Below are 27,230 nucleotides of genomic sequence, written 5' to 3' on the forward strand. Positions count from 1 at the left end.
GCTGTACACACCGGTACCTCTAATACCCAGTAATACGCAGTAGCACGTCCTCTTGCACTGATGCATGCCTGTATTCGTCGTGGCATACCATCCACAAGTTCATCAAGGCACTGTTGGTCCAGATTGTCCCACTCCTCAACGGCGATTCGGAGTAGATCCCTCAGAGTCGTAGGTGGGTTACGTCGTCCATAAACAGACCTTTTCAATCTATCCCAGGCACGTTCGATAGGGATCATGTCTGGAGAGTGTGCTGTCCACTCTAGTCGAGCGATGTCATTATCCTGAAGGAACTCATTCACAAGATGTGCACGATGTGGGCGCGAAGTGTTGTCCGTGAAAACGAATGCCTCGCCAATATGCTGCCGATATGCTTGCACTATCAGTCGGAGTCAGTCGGAGGATGGCATTCACGTAGCGTACAGCAGTCACGGCGCCTTCCATGACCACTAGTGGTGAACGTCGGCCCCACATAATGCCACCCCCAAAACAACAGGGAACCTCCACCTTGCTGCACTCGCTGGAGAGTGTGTCTAAGGCGTTCAGCCTGACCGGGTTGCCTCCAAACTGGTCGCCGACGATTGTCTGGTTGAAGGCATATGCGACACTCATCGGTGAAGAGAACGTGATGCCAATCCCGATCAGTCCACTCACCACGTTGTTGGGGCCATCTGTACCGCGCTGCATGGTGTCGTGGTTGCGAAGATGGACCTAGCCATAGACGTCGGGAGTGAAGTTGCGCTTCATGCAGCCTATTACGCACAGTTTGCGTCGTAGCATGTCGCCTTGTGGCTGCACGAAAAGCATTATTCAACATGGTGGCGTTGCTGTCAGGGTTCCTCCGAGCCATAAGCCGTAGGTAGCGGCCATCCACTTCAGGAGTAACCCTTGGGCGCCCTGAGCGAGGCATGTCATCGACACTACCTATCTCTGTGTATCTCCTCCATGTCAGAACAACATCGGTTTCGTTCACTCCGAGACGCCTGGACAGTTCCCTTGTTGAGAGCCCTTCCTGGCACAATGCGGAAGCTATCGAACCACGATATTGACCGTCCAGGCATGGTTGAACTACAGACAACACGAGCCGTGTACCTCCTTCCTGGTGGGATGACTGGAACTCATCGGCTGTCGGACCCTCTCCGTCTAATAGGCGCTGCTCATGCATGGTTGTTAACATCTTTGGGCGGGTTTAATTACGTCTCTGAACAGTCGAAGGGACTGTGGCTGTGATGCAATATCTATATTCTGGAGTTCTAGGAACTGGGATGACGCAAAACTTTTTTTGAGGTCCGTATATCATTTTATTCAGAAAATTGCAAATTTTTTGACGAGATAAATATCTGAAAATGTGGAAAATTTTTTTCCGTTCCAACTCCCCTGAAGACCCCCGACACATGAGTGCTGTATTCAACTGCGCATGCGGTATTTGTGCGCATGCGCTTCTTCTGCGAGTCTGTGTTCTGCACCACGCGCTCTCTCTGGTGAAACCTCGTCGCATAGAATGTCTTCGCACAACAACAACGCAGAACGACGCCGGATACACAGAGCACGAAGTTATTACATGACAGAATTCCATGCAGAGTTTAACTGGAAGCGGCCGACTCGAAAAAAAAGGGACTCAGCCAGTCGTATTTCCACTGTTTCATTGACGATTGGAGCTGCAAGAATTTTCCGTATGGGCCACAATTTTTGTTTAACTGCTTTTCATCCGATGACAGTGGAAATACAATGTTCAGCGATAGTGGACTTATCGCCTTGGAGGGGACGAGTACGCTATTGACGTTCTACAGTGTGATCCTGTGCGCCTCATTTGCCCTACACGAGAACTGCCGCATTCGCACGGAATCCTGTAGACACCTGCCTTGCGGCACCTGCCCGTCTTTGTCAGAGCCCAGAAGCACCCAGATTTTGGAACAGGATGAAAGATTATTTTGAAAATTTGTGGTAAGGTCTGATGGGACCAAACCGCTGAGGTCATAGGTGCCGAAGCTTACGCACTGCTTAATCTAACTTACACTAACTTACGCTAAGGACAATACACACACCTATGCCCGAGGGAGGACTCGAACCTCCGACGGGGGGAAGCGGCGCGGACCGCGACAAGACGCCCTAGACCGCGCGGCTACCCCGCGTGGCAATGAAAGATTATTTAAAGACTGTATCTTCTTTATATTCCGCCTATTTTTACTGAAACATCCCTAATGTGTGGTAGAAAAGCAGTCATTTTTAAGGCCTCATCTTCCTCTTTGTTCTGTCGTTTATATGTCGATAGCACTCATTGTACCAATATTCATTGCTCAATCGGCATCCGGTACGGGCTGTGTTGCTGAAGGTCTTCAGAACGCCCGTCGTTTGTGCCGAACGGTAGTTGGGAAATACAGTTCCGTGAGAGTGGGCTTTTGAAAAACCGATTGCCCAAGTGTGCCATCACTCTCTCTTTGCACCAGGTAGTCTAAAAACGGAAAGCAGTCTCTTTCTCCATAACCATAGTACATTTTATATTTTCATGTGTGGAATTCAGATTTTGGAGGAACTGTCGCAGACTGTCAAAACGATGAGGCCAAACTGTAGAAGTGTCATCATCGTATCGTCCAAATACTGTTGCTTTTAAAGTAGACGAAGCGAGTGCTCGCTCCTAAAAATCTTCCATAAAAAGATTGGCCACCCGGGAGACAAAGGACTCTTCATGGCGGCACCTTCAGATTATTCAAAACACTCGTTGTTAGATGAAAACTACGTCGAGGAGAGGATGTGCTAAAACAACGCTGTAAATGTCGGCCTCAGACCCACAGTCGATGAAATGTCGTGAGTCCAGGAGATGCACATTTGTAAAAAGTGAAACGACTCAAAGCTGACCAACAGGTCGTTGCTATCCAGGTTAGTAACTGAAGTCTGCTGATAAAATAACTGGAATTTCTTATATGATATAGACACTTGCCTACTATTGATTTAAGTAAAGATGCAAAGTATTTTGCCAAATCATACGGGGCTGCTCCACTAATGCTTAGTCGGACGTAAACGCACGCCTTCTTTGTGATTTTTGGCAGTCCACACAGCCTAGGTGGAACTGAATTATATGGTCACAATCTCTTAATGATCTCCTTTGGTAGGGTATTATTAGATAAAAACTCCGCCATTTTTCACATCACTCGGTTAGTCAATACGTCGAGTCACACAATAAGACAACGAACTTACTAATATCGCCCTCCCGTGGCATGAGCACAGTGGTGTTACATTTACCCAATTTGAGTACTATCGTAACCTCATCGAGTGCTCTTAAGTTACGGAGAGCTGCCCTCAGCATTGACGAAATGTTGTTCTTCGGTGTTGTCGCTCTCGTCAACACACGGAAAGACTTCCGATTCCTCAGCTAAGTCTGCTGCAAGGCGGCGCGCAGCCTCTTCGCTGGAACTGTCGGAATCCGCTAGTGGTGGTGAAATATGCATAGGAGCAAAATTAAGACCTCTTGCCAACACAGGTACAGTCCCAAATTATTTTCAGCCTCTTTTACTGAAACATCCCTAATATATAGTAGATAAGCAATAGTCATTTATAAGTCGTCATCCCCTTTGTTGTTCTGTCGTTGTACGTCGGTAGCACTCGTTGTACTTGCCATGACGAATATTCACGCTCAGTAACACATTATGCAGGAATTTGGGTTTAAAATAAAAACAGCTGATGGTTCAGATACGCATTTTATGCATTACTTAACGGCTGATGGCTGTCATCTTCCAAAAAATGTTTTAAACAAGTACGGTCGCCACAGCTATAGTTTCTCCCGTCAAATTAATAATGGATCGTAGGAGCTGCCTGAGGCATCCGGGTCGAAAGTCGGTCAGCCTTTGCAGTCTGCCTTGTCGAAACCTTGTTGTGGATCTATTTCTGTTTGGACCATGTCGCAACATCCACCCAGTTCCAAGGTAACGAGGATAGACATGCTGCCACTTCTAGACGCAGATAGTACATGTCCTTCTATAGAACTGATCACTCTAGCGTTCTGTAAGCGATTTCTTTTTCAAGGTCGCTACACTTCCGCGGAACGTGTTCAGTACATCCAAAGCTTCCATTAGCCTTACCAAATGTAGATTTTAGCTGTTCTGTCCCGTTTCATATGCCTTGTTATTACTAACCCGAAATATTTATACTGTATGAGCTCCACATGTACATCATTAATCTTTTAATGAACTTCTGCCGTGTTCTTTGTCTTTCTCATAGACATTAACTTGCATTTATTCACATTTGAAGACAGTTGCCGCGCATGAGAGAGTGTGGGAATTCTGCTTTTCCTTATGACCGTCCAACAATAACGCTTCACTCAGCAGCATCTTCTGATAGCGCTGCTATCTGATAAATCGTTTAAGTTTATTACTCTTCCTTGGAAAACACCTGACATTACTTTCGCTTAAGTTGATAAGCCCTGGTCGACTACAGCTTGCTGGGTTCTATTAGCGAAAAATTAGTCAAGGGCATGCCTCATTTGTGAAGCTACTCAGGACAACCATATCATCTACATTTACATTCATACTAAATTACCGGATGGTAATTCCAATTGTACCACATATTACGCCTTATTTCCGTCTCATCTGAGTATGGAACGTGGGAAGAATGATTGCTTGTACGTCTTCGTGCGTTTTGCTATTATTCTTGTCTTACAAGGTAAATTCCTACAAGGACATGTAGGCTATTGTACTATATTTCTAATTCTTCACTTAAAGCTTGTTCTTGGAACACTCGCATAATAGTTGGTTTTTCAGTATCTGTGACTCTCCCATGGACGAAAGGAACTTGTGTGTCCCACACACACTTGAGCAGTTTTCTAGAATGGGTGAGACGAATGCTTTGTAAGCAATATCCTTTGTAGACCGATTGTACTTCCCTGTCGTTGTCGGCTGAAGAGTCCGTAGACATGTTTGATGCAGCTCTCACTGCTAGTCTATCCTTTGTAAGCCTCTTCATCTCTGAATAACAACTGCAACCTACATCCTTCGGAATCTGCTTACTGTATTCACGTCTCGGTCTCGCTCTACTATTTTTAACCTCCACACTTCCCATCAATTCTAAATTGGCGATCTCTTGATGTCTCAGAATGTGTCGTATCAACCGATCCCTTCTTTTAGTCAAGTTGTGCCACATATTTCTTTTCTCCCCAGTTCACTTCAATATCTTCTCATTAGTTACATGATTTACTACCTAATCTTCAGCATTCTTATTGCTACATTCCAGAGAAATACCTTCAGAGAAGACTTTCCAACACGTATATTCGAACAAATTTATTTTCTTCGGAAATGGTTTTAGTACTATTGCCAGGCTACATTTTATATCCTCTCTGCTTCGGCTATCATTAGTCATTTTGCTGCCCAAATAGCAAAACTCATTCACTGCTTTAAGTGTTGTTGCCAAATCTAATTCCCTCGGCATCGCCCGATTTAATTCGAGTACATTCCATTATCCTTGTTTTGCTTTTTTTGATGTTCATCTTATATGCTCCTTTGAAGACACTGTCCGTTCAGTTGAGCAGCTCCTCCAAGTCCTTTGCTGTCTCTAACAGAATGACAATGTCATCGGCAAACCTCTATGGTTTTATTTCTTCTCCCTGGACCTTAATTCCTGCTACTAACTTTTGTTTGTTTCCTTTACTGCTTGCTCATTGTACGGATAGAATGACATCGGGGATAACCCTGTCTCATTCCCTTCCCAACCGCTGTTTCTCTTTCATGCCCCTCGACTCTTACGACTGCTGTCTGTTTTCTGTACCGGTTGTAAACAGCCTTTCGCTCCTTATATTTTACCCCTGCTGCCTTCAGATTTCAAAGAGAGTGTTACAATAACATTGTCAAAAGCCTCCTCCAATTCTACAAATGCTATAAACGTTGGTTTGTCTTTCCCTAACCTATCTTCTAAGATAAGGCGTAGTGTTAGAATCGCCTCGCGTTTCTACATGTTTCCGGAATCAAAATCGATTTCTCTCGAGGTCGGTTTCTACCAGTTTCTCCATTCTTCTGTAAAGAATTCGTGTTAGTGCTTTGCAAACATGATTTATTAAACTAATAGCTCTGTCAGCAACTGCTTTCTTTGGAATTAGTATTATTACGTTACTCTTGAAGTTTGAGGGTATTTCGCCTGTCTCATACATCTTGCATATCAGCTGGAAGAGTTTTGTCATGACTGGTTCTCCTAAATCCCTATTACCCTAACAATAAAGTGAATGCCACATGCTTTATCTGCGACCGGGCCTATGTGATCGTATTATTTCATATCCCTACATATTGTTACAGAGAGGTATTTGTGCGAGTTGACTAATTCCATTTGTGACCTACTGATATTGTTGTCACACGATACTATGTTTCTTACTTTACATTTCTGAATATTTAATTCACATTGCCACATTTTACACCAATTTTCAATGTTTTGAAGAGAGTGCTTCATTACAGACAGCTGAGCCACATGCGAAAACCGTGAGGTTACTATTAACTTCTTTTCTACTTTCTCTGCAATTACTTATTCTGCACCATGCATGAGATCGAAGAATGACATATTTTAATTTTTTTGGTACAGGTTTCTGGTGCACTATCTGTTTATTTACTCGTAGTGATTCAAGTTACACGATAAGCTCCTTTCGGCGTTTTGCGATGATCCTGGTAAAATTATTTTCGACAGCTTCTTCGACTTGATCACACAAATTAAAGTACTTACAAATAAAGTGATCGTAACATACCAAGACGATAAGCGACATTTATGTTCCAAGATGCAATATGGACCTCACATACCAAAGGTGTAGGCGTGATAATGGCAAAACGGCTAGACGAATTCGTCCAGTAACTTATATCACTATTAGTAAGTAATTAAATAGTGCCGCAGAAACCTGTATCAAAATACAAAAATGGCTCTGAGCACTATGGGACTCAACTGCTGTGGTCATCAGTCCCCTAGAACTTAGAACTACTTAAACCTAACTAACCTAAGGACATCACACACACCCATGCCCGAGGCAGGATTCGAACCTGCGACCGCAGCAGCAGCGCGGCTCCGGACTGGAGCGCCTAGAACCGCACGGCCACCACGGCCGGCAGTATCAAAATACAAAACGGAGCGAGGTGGGGCAGTGGTTAGCACACTGGACTGGCATTCGGGAGGACGATGGTTTAATCCCGCGTCCGGGCATCCTGATTAAGGTTTTCCGTTATTTCCCTAAGCCGGCCGGTGTGACCGAGCGGTTCTAGGCGCTTCAGTCTGGAACCGCGCGACCGCTACGGACGCAGGCTCGAATCCTGCCTTGGGCATGGATGTGTGTGATGTTCTTAGGTTAGTTAGGTTTAAGTAGTTCTAAGTTCTAGCGGGCTGATGACCTTAGATGTTAAGTCCCATAGTGCTCGGAGCCATTTGAACCATTTGATTTACCTAAATCGGTTCAGGAAAATGCCGGGATGGTTTCTATGAAAGGGCACGGCTGACTACCTTTCCTAATCCGATGAGACCGATGATCTCGCTGTGTGGTCTCCTTCACCAAATCATCCCAACCTAATCAAAATACAAAGAGTTATTATTAATGTTGTATTTCATGTTGTTACTGTACAAAATGAGTAACAAACGTCTCAATACACTTCCCCTGACCACACTTGAAGCTACGTCTGTATCTGTCAACTACTCTCCGCCTAAGTAGGGTTTTTAAGTTTCCGGCTTTACCCGGACGCGTCCGGTTTATTACGGCCGTGTCCGGGCAAATATATAGGGAGATTTTTCCCATCGTGTACAAACTCTAGGTTCGATGAGACGATACGGCACATTAAAGGTCTAAAGAACTTACGACCGGAATTGCATGGTTCCCATGCTAGAGACCGTTTATTCAGTCATACACTATTTCGAAGACCGCGGTCTAGTACAGGCTGTATCACGCAGCCACAGTTACAGTATGTGTTGACAATGGTTTCCATGTGCCTTAACATACGCGTGTAAGCGTCGTGATTTGTTCTGTCTCACACATTCACATTGGCCAGGCTGCATCCAAACAGAGTTAAAGGCAGCATGAACACGCTGCTCCAGTGTCTCCACATCTGGAATGGTCTCTGCATATACGACACTTTTGAAATGACTCCATAAACAAGAAATCGCACTGTTTGAGATCCCGTGAACGAGCAGGCCCTGCAACTGGACTCACTCGTCCGATTCATCGACCAGGGAAGACAGGACTGAGATACATCCGGACGTTAACGGCGAATTAGGCTCGAGCACCATCATCGGGCAGCCACATAAACCTTCGAATCATCAATGTCACTGCTTTCAGAAGGGGAGGCAAAGTCACCCACAAGAAACGCAGATAGTCTCGACGTAATAGGCGACATGGAAGGAAGACTGGTCCAAAACTACTATCGCCAGTTATCCCGACCCACACATTCCGGCTGCACCGACGCTGATGAATCGGTGTCACCATACTGTGGGGATTCTGCATACTGCCCCACAGATGACGATTATGAAAGCTGAAGATACCACTCCGCGTTACGGTGGTCTCATCTGTGATGGTGATGGATGACACAAATCCTGGAGTCGTGGTTGTCTGGTGAAGAAACCAATGACAAAACTGCTCCCGATGTGGAAAGACTGTCGCTAGTAAGCCCTGCACACACTATAAGTGATAAGGGTGGTAACAATTGTCACGGAGAATGTTCCACACGGTCGTCTAGCTTACCCTGTACTGGCGGGCCAACTGCCTGGTGCTGACGCGGCGGTCGCCTTCCACAGTGTTAATCAAATTTTCCTCGAAGTCTGGTGTCCGAACATTTCGGGTACGTCCTTCATGATTTCCTGCATCCTGAAGCGACCCTGTCTCAGACAAACGGCGAAGCACTGTTGCAAACATGTAAGTCCGGCTGTCTGGCTTTTGTTAGGCTTTTTGAGATTAAGTAAAGAATGCACAACTAAGACCCCTTCCAAGCTAATGACGAATCGGGAGATACACTGTAAGGATATATAGATATATCAACAAGTGCTATTGTAAAAAAAAAAAAAAAAAAAAAAAAAACATGACTAATTTCTTTGAACACTAGCAAAACTTCACGAGATTCATCGAACAACAGAATATGACTTAAAAATTTTTGTTCATATAGCAGATCATATCATAATAAAGAGGTTTATTTGGGATTATTGAAATTCGTAGAATATTACTTTGAAATTTGAGGTCGGAACGTCAACGTCGAAAGGGTGTCACCGTTGATAAATTTCGAATGGACAAAGGAACGCAATCAACTGCAGAATGACAAAGTCACAAAGATGATGTTGGTGTGTAATGTAAAATTACTCTGTCGGAAGTTCGAGGAAATAGTTTACAAGAAAAATATCGTTCTTTATAACGTAGGTTCAAGTGAGAAATGTGAATACTTAACTACATATTATTCTTTTTTCTTTGTAAATCTAAGTGAAATAATCAAAGTTGCTGAATGTCTTGTAGTTTTCCATCGCATAAGAGTATTTATTTGTTTTTTTGAGGTAATGAAGGACTTATTTACTTTGACATCAAGTTATATATTGCCTTTGATCGACAGTCCTGTCGCAAATTGGTAGATAAAATCTTCCGCACTCGCTGTTAAAATGTCTTTATTAAAATGTTGTTAACGGTTTCACATTAATGGAGATGAATTTTCAGGTAATCTGTACAAGACATTAAAACATAGAATTCCAATGGCTCGAAAATAAATGTCTACTACCGTAAAGCGCCTTATATCAATGAGAGCTGTGCACTCATAGTCTTTTTAAACAGTCGTGGCGCAGCAAAGTGATTGCTTGGAGCCAAGTCTCATCGTTCATCGTCAAGATTGAAACATACAGCACGCTAAAAGCAGTAGTCCGTGATTAAACTGTTCGGAACCCACGGAGCGCCTGTAAGTGATAAGAAGGCGAATAAACTTATGTAAGTTCCTGACTATCGTATAATTATTCGAACAAACTAAAAACACGACATTAACATGTCTTAACTTGGTCAGGTAGGTATAACAGAGCTTGAACGTCTTGACATGTCGTACATGTTGTAAACAGCGTAGAAATGTGTACGGCACTAGCGTAAACCGTACTGACACGTCGGTGTTAGGAGCCACGTTTCCAAGGTGGAGCTAGCGGAAGTCTCGACCCGAAATGATGCTATCTATGACAAAAAAGTTTTCGGTTGGCTGTACAGTGGATCTAATTTACGTACTGTTATGTGTTATATGGTCATTAGTAATTTTTCTTTTTTCGAGACATTCGTAGTTCAAAAGACAAAAAACTTTAAAATACAAGATATTATAATCCTGAAAAGTCTAGCTAACAACACGAAATTTTTATTGCAATATTCCTCTGTTTTAGAACAGGCAAGGGTATAGCGTATGCGTAGCATTGCGGAGCACATAAAGAACTTTCTTTTCCCTATTCTGTCTATGGCATGGTAAGACATTCAAGCTCTGTTGTGCCTATCTGTCGAAGTTAAGACATGTAAATGTTGTGTTTATGATGAATTTGCATAATTAAACGACAGTCGGAAATTTAAGTAGGATTATCTGGTTTCCTATCAGTAATAAGTGCTCCACGGTCCCAGTCAGTTTAATCATGGGCGACGGCGTTTAGCGTGCTATGGTTTCTGTCCTGCCGGTGAACGATGGGGCTTGATTCTAAGTTATCATTTTGCACATTGCCGCGCCTGAACTGTTTGTACATGGCACTTTATCGTATTACACATCTATTTTCAAGCCGTTGTAATTTTGTGATGTTTTTAATTTCATGTACAGATCACATGAGGAAGCATCTCTGTTGATGCGAAATCGATACTGACTTCTTAATAAAAAAATTTTGAAGAACCAGTGTGGAAGATTTTATCTACCGATTCACGACTACATTGTCGATCAAAGACAATAATACATATACAACAACGTTACATTTTGAAGAGAAAAAAATTGTAGTTGAGACTCTGATTTTTTGTAACATTCTTTTTCAACAATCTCTGCTTTGGCTGCAACTCGCCTCGTTGCAGGACTGTGGCATACGTTGGCGACGATGGCGCATGGTGCTGGCACTTAACGATTCCGCCTTGAAAATAATGTTTCTAGCTCCGTAATACATCTGTTGGACGTAACGATGTGATTCCCGTAGTGTGGCAGCGGTTGTCTGGAGCTTGATGTCGTGGGACTGCAGTTCCAGAGTGTGCTCAGTTAGAAACACGTGGCACCGACGCATTTTAGGGAACATCTGTCGTTCCAGATTCCTACCAAGTGGCGCCTGCGAAACATTGTCACTTAATTGAGCGACACTACACAGTTCATAGCTTACCCAAATCAAAGCTCAGTCCTCGAAACGTTCTGACCTGATATCGCGCACACGCATTTTTTGCAGCGGCAACCCACTGATTTGCTCCCGTTGCACACACGAAAACATTCTTAGTACATACAGGAATGAAAACATAGCACACAGTTAATAGTTGTTGTTGTTGTTGTTGGGGTCTTCAGTCCAATGACTGGTTTGATGCAGCTCTCCATGCTACTGTATCCTGTGCAAGCCTCTTCATCTCTCAGTACCTACCACAACCTACATCCTTCTGAATCTGCTTAGTGTATTCATCTCTTGGTCTCCCTCTTCGATTTTTACCCTCCGCGCTGCCCTCCAATACTAAATTGGTGATCCCTTGATGCCTCAGAATATGTCCTACCAACCGATCTCTTCTTCTACTCAAGTTGCGCCACAAACTCCTCTTCTCCCCAATTCTATTCAATACCTCCTCATTGGTTATTTGATCTACCCATCTAATCTTCAGCATTCTTCTGTAGCACCACGTTTCGAGAGCTTCTATTCTCTTTTTGTCTAAACTATTTATTGTCCACGTTTCACTTTCATACATGGCTACATTCCGTACAAATACTTTCAGAAACGACTTCCTGACACTTAAATCTATACTCGATGTAAACAAATTTCTCTTCTTCAGAAACGCTTTCCTTGCCATTGCCAGTCTACATTTTATATCCTCTCTAATTCGACCATCATCAGTTATTTTGCTCCCCAAATAGCAAAACTCCTTGACTACTTTAAGCGTCTCATTTCCAAATCTAATTCCCGCAGCATCACCCGACTTAATTCGACTACATTCCATTATCCTCGTTTTGCTTTTGTTGATGTTCATCTTATATCCTCCTTTCAAGACACTGTCCAGTCCATTCAACTGCTCTTCCAAGTCCTTTGCTGTCTCTGACAGAATTACAATGTCCTCGGCGAACCTTAAAGTTTTTATTTCTTCCCCATGGATTTTAATTCCTGCTCCGAATGTTTCTTTTGTTTCCTTTACTGCTTGCTCAGTGTGCAGATTGAATAACATCGGGAAGAGGCTACAACCCTGTCTCACTCCCTTCCCGACCACTGCTTCCCTTTCATGTCCCTCGACTCATATAACTGCCATCTGGGCTCTGTACAAATTGTAAATAACCTTTCGCTCCCAGTATTTTACCCCTGCTACCTACAGAATTTGAAAGATAGTATTCCAGTCAACAGTGTCAAAAGCTTTCTCTTAGTCTACAAATGCTAGAAACGAGTTAATAGTTAATTCATTGTTAATGACTGCTCTGCCGTAGTTCACACTGATGCAGGGGATACATTAATTTGTGAGTCTCATCCGTTCCTCACACACGAAAGGCAACGTACCAGGCATTGCTCCACGTCAACAATCGATATCTTCCTTCCTCATCGCTACTCTTCGATTCTTCAGTTGGGATAGTTCTCTTCCAACAAGCAAATAAGGGGCGATCGAAAAGTGTCCACTCGAGGGCGTTACTGCTACATGTGGACAAGCGATTAATGTGATATTATTTTCTTCCCGACGTGCGTGCAGTAAATGGGGAAACGTGAACTATGGGGATGTTGTTACCAAATGCGTCCAAACAGGACCAACACGTTGTTATTTTATTGGCTTCCGAAGGATAAACAGTGTTCGACACCCATCAAAGGACGAAGAATATATACGGGGCAGCATGTCTCACATGTAAGGCAAAACGTGTGGGAAAACTGCTGCTTCGTGATAACAACGCACGTGCCAATATCTCAACTATCTCAACATAAAAGTTACGCCAACTTCTAAGGCAGACTCTGTAGCACACGGCCTATATTCCCGATCTCTCCCCTTGCGATTACCACATCTTCAGCCCCTTGAAAAAGGCAGTGAGGAGTCGAAGATTGCTGTCGGACCAGAATATGCAGCAGGCAATTACGGTCTTCTTCACGCAGCAGGACACGGTGCTTGACGAAACGGTACTTTCAACCTCGTGCGTCGGTAGATGATGGGCCTCATTACTCACAGCGATTTTGCCTAATTGCCATACCGATTCTGTACCAGACGGGCTATGAACGGAAACTTTTTGATCACCCCATTATACTACACATAGAGACACAGCAAAACATGTATGGTCATATAGCTGTATTTGTAAAATTTGAATGTAATGAGATTTATAACCCATTAAAATTGCTACACCAAGAAGAAATGCAGATGATAAACGGGTATTCATTGGACAATTATATTATACTAGAAGTGACGGGTGATTACCTTTTCACGCAATTTGGGTGCAGAGATACCAAGAAATCAGTACCCAGAACAACCACCTCTGGCCGTAATAAGGGCCTTGATACGCCTGGGGATTGAGTCAAACACAGCTTGGATGGCGTGTACAGGTACAGCTGCCCATGCAGCTTCAACACGATACCACAGTTCATCAAGAGTAGTGACTGGCGTATTGTGACGAGCCAACTGCTTGGCCACCATTGACCAGACGTTTTCAATTGATGAGAGATCTGGAGAATCTGCTGGCCAGGGCATCAGTCGAACATTTTCTTTATCCAGAAAGGCCCGTACAGGACCTGCAACATGCGGTCGTGCATTATCGTGCTGAAATGTAGGGTTTCGCTGGGATCGAAAGAAGGGTAGAGCCACGAGTCGTAACACATCTGAAATGTAAAGTGATAACTATGCGAACAAGAGGTGACGTGTAACCAACGGCACTCCATACCATCACGCCGGGTGATACGCCAGTATGGCGATGACGAATACACGCTTCCAATGTGCGTTCCCCGCGAAGTCGCCAAACACGGATGCGACCATCATGAGGCCTGTCATCTCGACTGCTAGTGATTCGAGGTCGTCGGGATCCAGCACGGCGTTCCGTATTACCCTCCTTAACCCATTGGTTCCATATTCTGCCAACAGTCATTGGATCTCGACCAACGCTAGCAGCAATGTCGCGATGGGCTATAATCCGACCTTTATCAAAGTCGGAAAAGTGATGGTACGCATTTCTCATCCCTACACGAGGCATCACAACAACGTTTCACCAGGCAACGCCGGTCAACTGCTGTTTGTGTATGAGAAATCGGTTGGAAACTTTCCTCATGTCAGCACGTTGTAGGTGTCGACACCGGCACCAACCTTGTGTGAACGCTCTGAAAAGCTAATCATTTGCATGTCACAGCTTCTTCTTCCTGTCGGTTAAATTTCGCGTCTGTAGCACGTCATCTTCGTGGTGTAGCAATTTTAATGGCCAGTAGTGTGAATACGATGCATAAAATAAAATAATGAAAAGAGAATAAATTTTTATATGGGCTCCATAGAGCTCCACAACTACAACATCTCACATGTAAATCTCGATGCTAGACTTAGAGAAATGCAGGCGTTTGAAGAATTTTTTTTTCTTTTTCAATGTTTACGGCACAGTCTTCTGACTTGTCTGATGTGGCCGCCACGAATTCGACTCTTGTGCCTTCTGCGGAATAGGTGTTAAATGTAAGTTGTTCAAAATGGTTCAAATGGCTCTGAGCACTGGGACTCAACTTCTGAGGTCATCAGTCTCCTAGAACTTAGAACTACTTGAACCTAACTAACCTAAGGACATCACACACATCCATGCCCGAGGCACGATTCGAACCTGCGTCCGTAGCGGTCTCGCGGCTCCAGACTGTAGCGCCTAGAACCCCACGGCCACTCCGGCCGGCAAAATGTAAGTGTGGAAGCCTCCTAAGATACGCGGTGTCGGGGAGAGCTGTTGAAGTGCTACGTGGCAACGACGCACGGATAGGCAATGCGTGCAGGCGTAATGGAGGGAACGGAAAAAAGATAATAAAAGGTGTAGTCCCGTGGCGGGACCCGCCTGTGGGGGCTGGGGCAGCACTTAAAAGTGGTCGGGCAGCTCGGGACGTGGATGTGTGCAACCGTGTAGGAGGTGATTAAGAAGGACCGTGACCTCGTGAGCGCACGGAGGAAAGAAGGCAGTCGGATGTCGAGACACACTTGCTACTAGCGTCACGTCCTAACACCTGGCTCCCAACGTGGAAGTGGTATGTACAAGCACAACGCAATGATTCAGCGTACCTGACCTAGCGCAATGATTCAGCCAGCGTACCTGACCCAGCTTCCGCAAGTTCCTCACTGTCCGCTGTTGAACAAAATACGGGCTTGTGGCGTACCAGACCAGCTTTGAGACCGGGTTGACAGGTTCCTAGCAAATAGAATATAATGTGTCATGCCGAACGAAGATAAATCTTTAGTCGTAAAAGTAATTTCGGACGTAGTCCCTTTACTGTCTACCGTATACAGTGCCTTTCAGAAGGAATAGTAAATGTTTTAGGAGATGGTTGTGTAGCTGAATAACATGTGTCTAATTTTTATAGCTTGCAAAGATACAGCTGTTAGAAAGTAAACCAAACAAGTGCTCACAGTGTAAGTAGCCTGTTTAGGCTTTTATGTTAGTAACGCCACGTAGCGCTCTGTATGAAAATCACTGACTCTGCTGTGTGCAGTCTGTGACTGGTTGGCATTGTTGCAATATTCGCTATTGTAGTGTTGGGCAGTTGGATGTGAACAGCGGTAGCGTTGTGCAGTTGGAGGTGAGCCGCCAGCAGTGGTGGATGTGGGCAGGGAGATGGCAGAATATTAAGAGCGGACGATCTGGTCGTGTGTCCACCGGAAAGAGTTAATTTGTAAGACTGGATGTCATGAACTGATATATATATTATGTGTTTTGAACACTATTAAAGTAAATACATTGTTTGTTCTCTATCAAAATCTTTCATTTGCTAACTATGCCTGTCAGCAGTTAGTCCCTTCAGTAGTTAGAATCTTTTATTTAGCTGGCAGTATTGACGCTCGCTGCATTGCAGTAGTTCGAGTAACGAAGATATTTGTGAGGTAAGTGATTCATGAAAGGTATAGGTTATTGTTAGTCAGGGCCATTCTTTTGTAGAGATTATTGAAAGTCAGATTGCGTTGCGCTAAAAATATTGTGTGTCAGTTTAGTGTTGATCAGAATAAGTAAAGATCGAAAAATATGAGTACGTTCAGTTCTGCTCAGCAGTTTGAAAATCAAATAATGTAAGAGGTTTATCAGCACAGTAATTTATAAATTTTTCTAAGGGGATGTTTCAACACAAGGTGTTAGTCAAACGTTAATGATTAAACTAAAAGCTGATTTTCATAAAGTTCGCCTCCGAGTTCGCTGCACTTTCGGACTCTTTTGACAACACCATGTGTAACTTGTGATCTCGTCTTGGCTTTCTGTAATGAGGGCAGCACTATGAGTAATCCGAAGATCAATACTTTTCTTTGTGGAATTTGCCTCTCAACCGTCCTCACGGGCAAAAATCTAAAGGATAAAATTATGGAGACCTTGTGGCAAGCAAAAGTGACCCCTTCTACCTATCTATCTCTTGGGGGAATGTTAGGTTTAGACAATGTGTCACCTGCCGACTAGAATTTGTAGGGACTGTGTCACGCTTGAAGAACGTACTCATTCCTAGGGCCTAAGGAACCTCTTGCATTATTGCTGGAAGATCGTTTTAGAGAATATACAGATATACAATAACAGTTGGAAAGGTCAGTTACGTTAGAACATTACAAGCGGTCTGGTTTGCCTCCTTCCATTTATACTAAATTTAACTGTCCCTTGTCACGACTGACGAGAGGTAGGACACTTTAGTTGCACCTGCTTAAAGTCTCATTTATGGTGGAAAAGTACAAGTCTTGGAATGCTATTTGGCCTCGGGAAATTTAGAAGTGTTGAACTACGCGGCCGGACGGTGTGACCGAGCGGTTCTAGGCGCTACAGTCCGGAACCGCGCGACTGCTACGGTCGCAGGTTCGAATCCTGCCTCGGGCATGGGTGTGTGTGATGTCCTTAGGTTAGTTAGGTTTAAGTAGTTCTAAGTTCTAGGGGACTTATGACCTAAGAAGTTGAGTCCCATAGTGCTCAGAGCCATTTGAAAACGAGTAACATTATCCAGGTTGGCGTTTGCGGCCAGATTAACGCAAACTGCAGAGTCGGAAGTTGGTGGAAGAAAAAAGGACATTCTTGATTTTATAGAGACAGGTCACTAATTCGAGACATCATGGCACTTGGAGGCATCCGGATCCTAACGGGCGAGATCCCGATTCTCCACTACAACCATAGTCCTCCGACTTACTGTCACAGCAGATTGGTGAGAGTATACAACAGCATGGCTCACTAGATGGGGCTTAATGTTTAGATAGGAAGTGTACTATTGCCACAACTCCGCTAAAAACCCGGTTCATGCCTTACCATCGTTTGATGTTGTATTCAATAGACCACTGGGTTTTCTAAACTAATCGTTGGGTTGCACTGGATTAATAATTTAATGTGCAGCTAGGATACATTAGGTGCAACCACCTGACTATCTTCTTAGTTGTCGTCATCAGTTAATCTAGTTTTACGTGGGATGTTGATGCCAGTACTTTGCAATTGTTCAGTATGACAAACAATTGGTTTATGTCTCATTTGCGGTTTTATTTGAAGGAGCACATAGTTTTATTCTGTTGAGTGAACGGAGAGTTATATAGTAGGATTACTGCAGTTTCCCATGTTTCGATTCCATGTTAGGGCAGTTCAAGACAGCGAATCCGTTGCTTACTCTACAGTTAACATACAGCCTTAAGGGGAGTATGATGGAGCCTGGGTAGGTCCATTACTCTTATAGGTTTCACAGCCTCACTCACTGAGGGATACTGATATGTAAACTCATCCACAGCTACACAACCTGAACTTCAAAACAAAAATAGCTAATGAGAAATAAACCACAGCAGCTGAAGTACGAAGACGCGAAATGCGAACTAATCTATAGAACCAGCTCAATCTGTGTAAGGGATAAAAGTTGGACACATGAGGCATATTTTTATACAAATTAATTTTTGTGACGAACTTATAAAATATTCTTTATTCCTCTTGAGACACCCTATTATAAACGACAGTGAAGTTGGAAAATTCTTGAGGCCCTTTACAGATGGTCGCAAATAGAACACTCGCAACGCTAGGAAATTGTAACGAAACCCAGGATGAGTTGCAGAGGATGTACACTTGGTATAGGAATTGGTAGTTAAACTTCATCATAAACAAATGTAACGTACTGCGCAATAATGTGCGGAAATCCCTGCTACTGTATGATTCTCATCAGTGGAAACACCGACATCAGTTACACATGTGGGAGCTTTAGAACCAAACGATTTAAAGTCGAACGACCACGTAAAATTAATAGTAGAAATAACACATGCTAGGCTGAGTTTCATTGGAAGAGTCCTCAGGAACTGTAGTCCACTTATGAATGACGTAATTTACGCTGCCCTCGTTCGACCAGTACGTGAATATTGGTCGACACACCGGTAGGCGTACGAAATGGAATTGATAAAGGTAACAGAGAAGACACAAAATATGGGACACGTGTCGTCGCAAGCTCCTTTCCTAAGCTGCGAAAGCGTCACAGAGATGTTGATGAAGCTCCAGAGACAGACGCAATAAAAAAAAAAAAAAAAAAAAATGGTTCAAATGGCTCTGAGCACTATGGGACTCAACTGCTGAGGTCATTAGTCCCCTAGAACTTAGAACTAGTTAAACCTAACTAACCTAAGGACATCACAAACATCCATGCCCGAGGCAGGATTCGAACCTACGACCGTAGAGGTCTTGCCATTCCAGACTGCAGCGCTTTTAACCGCACGGCCACTTCGGCCGCCACAGACGCAGCAAATGAAGTGTTCTGCATGAAGGTGCGGTTTACTGTTACAAGTCCCGAGACCGTACGGTCCTATAAGAGGCAACTATTCTGTGTGCTGTTTCTTCCTACTTATATCTCACAGAAAGACCATTAAGGTAAAATTATACAGATTTGAACCCACACGGAAGGGTAACAATAACCGTTATTCCCGCGCACCATTCGTGATTAGAGCAGGGGAGTAGGGGGGCGGGGGGGGTCGAGGAAAAACAGTGTTATGTGATCTACCCATATAATCTTCAGCATTCTTCTGTAGCACCACATTTCGAAAGCTTCTATTCTCTTCTTGTCCAAACTATTTATTGTCCACGTTTCACTTGCATACATGGCTACACTCCATACAAATACTTTCAGAAAAAACTTCCTGACACTTAAATCTATACTCGATGTTATCAAATTTCTCTTCTTCAGAAACGTTTTCCTTGCCATTGCCAGTCTACATTTTATATCCTCACTACTTCAACCATCATCAGTTATTTTGCTCCCCAAATAGCAAAACTCCTTTACTGCTTTAAGTGTCTCATTTCCTAACCTAATTCCCTCAGCACCACCCGACTTAATTTGACCACATTCCATTATCCTCGTTTTGCTTTTGTTCATCTTATATCCTCATTTCAAGGCACTGTCCATTCCGTTCAACTGCTCTTCCAAGTCCTTTGCTGTCTCTGACAGAATTATAATGTCATCGGCGAACCTCAAAGTTTTTATTTCTTCTCCGTGGATTTTAATACCTACGCCGAATTTTTCTTTTGTTTCCTTTACTGCTTGCTCAATATACAGATTGAATAACATCGGGGACAGGCTACAACCCTGTCTTACTCCCTTCCCAACCACTGCATCCCTTTTATGCCCCTCGACTCTTATAACTGCCATCTGGTTTCTGTACAAATTGTAAATAGCCTTTCGCTCCCTGTATTTTACCCCTGCCACCCTCAGAATTTGAAAGAGAGTATTACAGTCAACATTGTCAAAGGCGTTCTCTAAGTCTACAAATGCTAGAAACGTAGCTTTGCCTTTCCTTAATCTTTCTCCTAAGATAAGTCGTAGGGTCAGTATTGCCTCACGTGTTCCAACATTTCTGCGGAAACAAAACTGATCTTCCCCGAGGTCGACTTCTACCAGTCCTTACATTCGTCTGTAAAAAATTCGCGTTAGTATTTTGCAGCTGTGACTTATTAAACTGATAGTTCGGTAATTTTCACATCTGTCAGCACCTGCTTTCTTTGTGATTGGAATTATTATAGAGTTTTGTCAGGACTGGCTCTACCAAGGCCGTCAGTAGTTCCAATGGAATGTTGTCTACTCCCGGGGCCTTGTTTCGACTCAGGCCTTTCAGTGCTCTGTCAAACTCTTCACGCAATATCGCATCTCCCATTTCATCTTCATCTACCTCCTCTTCCATTTCCATAATATTGTCCTCAAGTACATCGCCCTTGTATAGACCCTCTATATACTCCTTCCACCTTCCTGCTTTCCCTTCTTTGCTTAGAACTGGGTTTCCATCTGAGCTCTTGATGTTCATACAAGTGGCTCTCTTTTCTCCAAAGGTCTCTTTAATTTTCCTGTAGGCAGTATCTATCTTGCCCCTAGTGTGATAAGCCTCTACATCCTTACATTGTCCTCTAGCCATCCCTGCTTAGCCATTTTGCACTTCCTGTCGATCTCATGTTTGAGACGTTTGTATTTCTTTTGGCCTGCTTCATTTACTGCGTTTTTATGTTTTTTCCTTTCATCAATTAAATTCAATATTTCTTCTGTTACCCAAGGATTTCTACCAGCCCTCGTCTTTTTACCTACTTGATGCTCTGCTGCCTTCACTTCTTCATCCTTCAGAGCTACCCATTCTTCTACTGTATTTCTTTCCCCCATTCCTGTCAATTGTTCCCTTATGCTCTCCCTGCAACTCTGTACAACCTCTGGTTTAGTCAGTTTATCAAGGTCCCATCTCCTTAAATTCCCATCTTTTTGCAGTTTCTTCAGTTTTAATCTACAGTTCATAACCAATAGATTGTGGCCAGAGTCCACATCTGCCCCTGGAAATGTCTTACAATTTAAAACCTGGTTCCTAAATCTCTGACTTACCATTATATAATTTATCTGATACCTTCTAGTATCTCCAGGATTATTCCATGTATACAACCTTCTTTTATGATTCTTGAACCAAGTGTTAGCTATGATTAAATTCTGCTCTGTGCAAAATTCTACCAGACGGCTTCCTCTTTCATTTCCCTCCCCCAATCCATATTCACCCACTATGTTTCCCTCTCTCCCTTTTCCTACTCTCGAATTGCAGTCACCCATGACTATTAAATTTTCATCTCCCTTCACTACCTGAATAATTTCTTTTATCTCATCATACATTTCATTAATTTCTTCATCATCTGCAGAGCTAGTTGGCATATAAACTTGTACTAGTGTGGTAGGCATGGGCTTCGTATCTATCTTGGGCACAATAATGCGTTCACTATGCTGTTTGTAGTAGCTTACCCGCACTCCTTTTTTTTTATTCTACTCCTGCATTACCCCTATATGATTTTGTATTTGTAACCCTGTATTCACCTGACCAAATTCTTGTTCCTCCTCCCACCGAACTTCACTAATTCCCACTATATCTAGCTTTAACCTATCCATTTCCCTTTTTAAATTTTCTAACCTACCTGCCAGATTAAGTGATCTGACATTCCACGCTCCGATCCGTAGAACGCCAGTTTTCTTTCTCCTGATAACGACGTCCTCTTGAGTAGTCCCCGCCCGGAGATCCGAATGGGGGACTATTTTACCTCCGGAATGTTTTACGCAAGAGGACGCCATTATCATTTAACCATACAGTAAAGCTGCATGCCCTCGGGAAAAATTACGGCTGTAGTTTCCCCTTCCTTTCTGCTGTTCGCAGTACCACAACAGCAAGGCCGTTTTGTTAGTGTTACAAGGCCAGATCAGTCAATCATCCAGACTGTTGCCCCTGCAACTACTGAAAAGGCTGCTGCCCCTCTTCAGGAACCACACGTTTGTCTGGCCTCTCAACAGATACCCCTCCGTTGTGGTTGCACCTACGGTACGGCCATCTGTATCGATGAGGCACGCAAGCCTCCCCACCAACGACAAGGTCCATGGTTCATGAGGGGGGGGGGGGAATTATATAGATGTCAATAATTCCACTACCCAAACATTACCAAAAAACATCCATCCTCATTTTACAATGTATGCTCTACCAACACAGAGTCTCCACTAAGAGACACTTCTTTATCCATACACTTCTCTATCCACTCGCTAACTGCTAGTCCGTCCAACTACAGAATCCCTTGCCGAAGGCGCAGAGCGCTGTCACCGATATTAAAACAGTCTATAACGCTGTCAACATACAAACAGGCTACTTGGAAGCTCAGCTGGTGACAATTTCAGTTAAGTGACTGAATGTAGAGATATGGCAGCCCATTATTACTCTTCAGCCGAAACCACAGAGGGAAGTCGACGTTCTATGTCACCCCAGAGATGTTCCAATGGGTACAGGTCCGGACTCTGGGCAGGCCACTCCATTTCAGGAATATCGTTATCTACGAACGGTTTCCTCGCAGATGTTGCTTTATGACAGGGTGTATTTCCATTCTGATACAGTCATCGTCTCGGAACTACCTCGCCGCGCGGCATTAGCCGAGCGGTCTCAGGCACTGCAGTCATGGACTGTGCGGCTGGTCCTGGCGGAGGTACGAGTCCTCCCTCGGGCATGGGTGTGTGTTTGTTTGTCTTTAGGACAATTTAGGTTAAGTAGTGTGTAAACTTAGGGACTGATGACCTTAGCAATTAAGTCCCATAACATTTCACACACATTTGAACATTTTTTGAACTACCTCGACTGTACACAATATGCAATTCTGTACAGTGTGTTCATATTATTGTACATTCAGCGATTTCTTAAGCACAAAAAGGAGACCAGTCCCTAACCACGAACAACATCCCCATAAAATAACACCACCTTTTCCGTAATTCACGGTTGGCATCACACATAGTGGCAGGTAATGTTCCCCAAGCATTCACCAAACTGAAATCCTGCTATTGGATTGCCACAGGATATAGCACAATCCATGACTCCAAATCACTCCACTGGCGTCCGTCCTTATGCCACCCCAGTTGACAACAGCACAGACTGCAGAGACGTGTGGATTATGATGAGCTGCTCGACTATTGTGCCGCATTATTGTTAACTCCCTACGCAAAATTGTTGTGCTATTTGGAATGCTGGTAGGGCTTTGGAACACGAGTGTTCCGCTGATACCCTGCGAGGTTTAACATTACCCTTCGAAATGCTCTTCGGCCCCTCGTCACTACATTAGCTCTGCCTGGTCGTGGTAGCTGTTATTATTCTCTGGTAGCTCCCCTCCAGTCACACCACAGTAGCTTTAGATGTGCTGAAATGCACCTGATAGAATTGTTACTCGGGCGACATTCAATGACTCGTCCACGTTCGAAGTCAATGTGTTTTCCTGACCAACCAGTTCTATTGAAACTGTTTCTCTAGTGACAAAAGGATACTAAAAACCTATTTATATATCTGTGGGTACGCCTCAGGTTATACCACTTGGTTAATTGCGCATTACATAGTGCTATGCGCATACTTTCGATTAGATAATGGAAGTGATATGGACATGGATCGAAATACTTTATTCCCATGTTGCTTTTTTTTAAACTCTTAATAGTTATACCAAGGCCCGTCCGACGAACCGGAAATGAGCTTTTGAAATAAACTCTGGTTCGTCTGAAGATGTGCTTTTACCACTGCGACGAAACATGTATTCCATAACGGAGAATGTCCTCATTCGAGTTCTCTAAACATGCTCCGTGTCAAATGTACAAGAAGAGGTAGTCCATTTCCCTGACCTCCAAACCTAAATCCACTAGGCTAATTCACTGGGGAATTTGAAAGTTCTCAAGTTTCGAACCCCAGTACAATATACTGAGAGCCGTCATGAACATTCTGTGGAAAGCCGGGAAGCCAAACGAAATGCTGTGAGGTAATGTAGGTCCACCTATTATGCAGATCAATGTTCGTTCTAATGCAGAGACATGTATCGGTATCGTTGTGCCATCAGCAGTTGGTACCGTCACTCAGTTCTTACTTTTTGTATTTCTGCAACAGACGAACACTCAGATGCGCAAAGAGTCTACGAAAACAATAATTATGGCAAGCTATATAATAATGTAAGGGACATTTTACAGAACCTAATATGTTATGAACTAAGTACTGAATAAATTTAGCAACTAATAGTGGCACGAAAGTGGTGAAATATGTATGTGCATTAAAACCAACAATTGTCTGCATGACAGACGGACCTAGATTGTTCGATTTGGTCTGAAAACCGAAAGATTTAATATTACAGGGATACATCAGCGAATGAGAACCCCTTGTTTTTTATTGAATATGCGGATTCTACGCCAAAAATTCTCACGATTTACTGAGACCATTGTTTTCCATTCGTGGTAGATGTCGCTCTAATCTACAATTTGCAATTAAAAACCGACGCATTTGGTTCTACATTTCATGTACGATGTGAATGTAAACATTTGTGTTCTTACGGTTGATATTTATATTCGCAATCTACTTTAGTGTTGCAAATTTGATTGTTCAGTAGCAAATGGTTAGCCGTTTCAGTGTCTGGTTAGAAACTACGTTTAGCGTGACCCAGGAACAATGACATGCACGTAATAATTTTCTGTTGGCATTGGAATGCTCAAGTACCCTCACCTCTCTGTATTGGAGTGCTTTATTTCGGTGAGTTTTCTTGCCTCTCACCATTGAGGTGCTTGATTCCGATGAGTGTCCAGGGCAGGAACCTGTCACTGTCACTTCACGGACGTTTCACCTCACTACTGTAGCTGCGCTTTCTATTCTACCGTTAGCCGCGTAGCGGCCAGCATGAGGTATTCGCTGGCTAGACGGAGACACACACCGAAATCGGACCCCGTAGGAAACAGAAATTTATGCTTCCATACAAGTAAGGTAGGAGACGAGGTACTGGCAGAACTAAAGCTGTGAGGAGGGGGCGTCAGTCGTGCTTGGGTAGCTCAGTCGGTAGAGCACTTTAAAGGTAAAGGTCCCGAGTTCGGGTCTCGGTCTAGCACACAGTTTTAATCTGCCAGGAAGTTTCATACCAGCGTACACTGCGCTGCAGAGTGAAAATGTCATTCCTTACCATACAAGTAATTTACCTGTCAGAAATGTCAGCCTCTAGCCATATTATTTGCACGGTATGATTAGATTTCCAACACTAAAGTAAATATCGAATTCAAATATCAGTCGATAGAACACGAAGTTTTACATTTACATTGTAAATGAAATGTAGAATCAAATGCGTCGGTTTTTAATTGCAGAAATAGGCACACTTGATAGCTGTCTAGCACAACCCCATATACCGTGAATGGAAGTCAGTGGTGTGAGTAAACCGTATATATTTTTTGGCGTAGAATCCGAATATGCAATAAAAATGGGGGGGGGGGGGGGGTTCCCATTTGAAAGGAGATGCTTGGTAGGTGGACAGTCATAGCACTGACAGACGTCCCCATCACTAATATTAAATTTTCACATGGAACATTTTTTTCGTACTATTTGTCGTTTTGGAGATTTTAATTGTCTCAGGTTATAAGCACCCTGTATACTGGGTATCCTAAGAAAAATACCAACATACTTTGCGGTTGGGTTCCTTAGACCAAAACAAGAAAAAATCTCTTCCAAACAAGAGCTCCAATGCGTACACCTTGTAAGTAGGATGTTTAGGTTTTTATGTTGGTAACGCCACGTAGCGCTCTGTATGAAAATCACTGACTGTGCAGTGTGCAGTCTGTGGCTGGTTTGCATTGTTGGAATATTTGCTATTGTAGTGTTGGGCAGTTGGATGTGAACAGCGTGTAGCGTTGCACAGTTGGAGGTGAACCGCCAGCAGTGGTGGATGTGGGGAGAGAGATGGCAGAATTTTGACAGCGGATGATCTGGACTTGTGTCCATCAGAAAGAGTAAGTTTGTAAGACTGAATGTCATGAACTGATAGTACATATATAATGAGTTTTGAACACTATTGAGGTAAATACAATGTTTGTTCTCCATCAAAATCTTTCATTTGCTAAGTATGCCTATCAGTAGTTAGTGCCTTCAGTAGTTAGAATCTTTTATTTAGCTGCCAGTATTGGCGCTCGCTGTATTGCAGTAATTCGAGTAACGAAGATTTTTGTGAGGTAAGTGGTTCATGAAAGGTATAGGTTATTGTTAGTCAGGGCCATTCTTTTGTGGGGATTATTGAAAGTCAGATTGCGTTGCGCTAAAAATATTTTGTGTCAGTTTAGCGATAATCAGAATAAGTAAAGAGAGAAATGTCTGAGTACGTTCGGTTCTGCTCATCTGTTTGAAAATCAAATAACGTAAGAGGTTTTTATCAGCACAGTCATTTATAATTTTTTTAAGGGGACGTTTCAACCTTAGGAAAAATGAGCAGTTGTTCACCTTCGATACCATGAAACACATCTGTTCCACTGCAAACTGTTTGCTTTTTGTATTTTGGGAGCAGCTAAAATGAACTAAAACAAGAAAAAAAGTCCATTGAACACGGCTCTAAAATACATACCTTAAGACCTATGAGCACTTGTTCAGTGAAGAGATGTGTTTCGCACTAGCGAAGATTAACATGTGCTGATAGTTCTTAAAGCATGAAATTTAGACCCCGTGTTTACTAGGTTTTTTTTCTTCTTGTATTGGTCAATATTTACTCCTCCCAAAAGATGGAAAACAAACATCTAGCACTAGAAGAGATCTGTTCTATAGTATCTTAAATGAACAAGTGCCCATACCTCTTAAGGCATGCGTTTTAGAGCCAACGGTTAGCAGATATTTTTTACTTACTTCTGTATAAAGAATCTGTCTATAAGCGTATATATACTGGATGCCTCGCATAATGGTCGTCAAGGTGTTGTTTCAGCAGATATTTGACATTTAGTTTTTGGATTTTGTAGCTGAAGTCAGCCTTAATAGATACTCTCATGGCACCTTTCATGCGACGCCCACTGTCGACGGAAAGTGTCTGTTTGTTTCCCGTTACAAACAAATTTATTTCTAAATGTTGTGCATACATTTGATGGAGCGGCCTGAAACTAGTTAAGTGCAGTATCTGACTACTGAGTCTCTGGTGGACTGCCGTTTATTCTTC

At 43.2% G+C, this 27,230-nt stretch overlaps 1 protein-coding gene across 2 annotated transcripts in view; it reads left to right on the forward strand.

The window, feature by feature from the left end:
- Window positions 1-27,230, forward strand: part of LOC124794766 (probable cytochrome P450 301a1, mitochondrial) — a 183,731-nt gene that overhangs the window by 6,079 nt on the left and 150,422 nt on the right. The gene's annotated exons all lie outside the window — the stretch shown is intronic.

The sequence above is a fragment of the Schistocerca piceifrons genome, chromosome 4 (genome assembly GCF_021461385.2).
Source record: "Schistocerca piceifrons isolate TAMUIC-IGC-003096 chromosome 4, iqSchPice1.1, whole genome shotgun sequence".
Lineage (NCBI taxonomy): Eukaryota > Metazoa > Arthropoda > Insecta > Orthoptera > Acrididae > Schistocerca > Schistocerca piceifrons.